This window comes from Corvus brachyrhynchos, unplaced genomic scaffold (genome assembly GCF_000691975.1).
Source record: "Corvus brachyrhynchos isolate BGI_N302 unplaced genomic scaffold, ASM69197v1 scaffold545, whole genome shotgun sequence".
NCBI lineage: Eukaryota > Metazoa > Chordata > Aves > Passeriformes > Corvidae > Corvus > Corvus brachyrhynchos.
The window spans coordinates 18,003-18,266 of NW_008238116.1; the positions used below are offsets into that span (position 1 = coordinate 18,003).

General features: G+C 58.7%; 1 protein-coding gene across 1 annotated transcript in view; it reads left to right on the forward strand.

The window, feature by feature from the left end:
* LOC103614979 (protocadherin gamma-A4-like) overlaps positions 1–264 on the forward strand; it is a gene marked incomplete at both ends in the record, with an annotated part of 12,601 nt that overhangs the window by 11,402 nt on the left and 935 nt on the right. The window lies entirely within an intron of this gene.

A 264-nucleotide genomic window follows, 5' to 3' on the forward strand; every position in this document is an offset into this window, starting at 1 on the left:
CAGCCTTCAGCAAGGCTGCTCTCGACCTCGAGATCGGTGAATGGACGCTTCCCGGTGCTCGTTTTCCCCTGGAGACGGCTCAAGACGCAGACGTCGGCAGCAACTCGCTGCTCACTTACCAGCTCAGCAGCAACCCGTCCTTCTCTCTGGCCTTAAAGGAGAGCCAGGACGGAAGCAAGCAGCCGGAATTAGTGCTAGAGAGAGCATTAGACCGGGAGAAGCAGAGCTCCTTTGAGCTGGTGCTAACTGCACTGGATGGCGGGG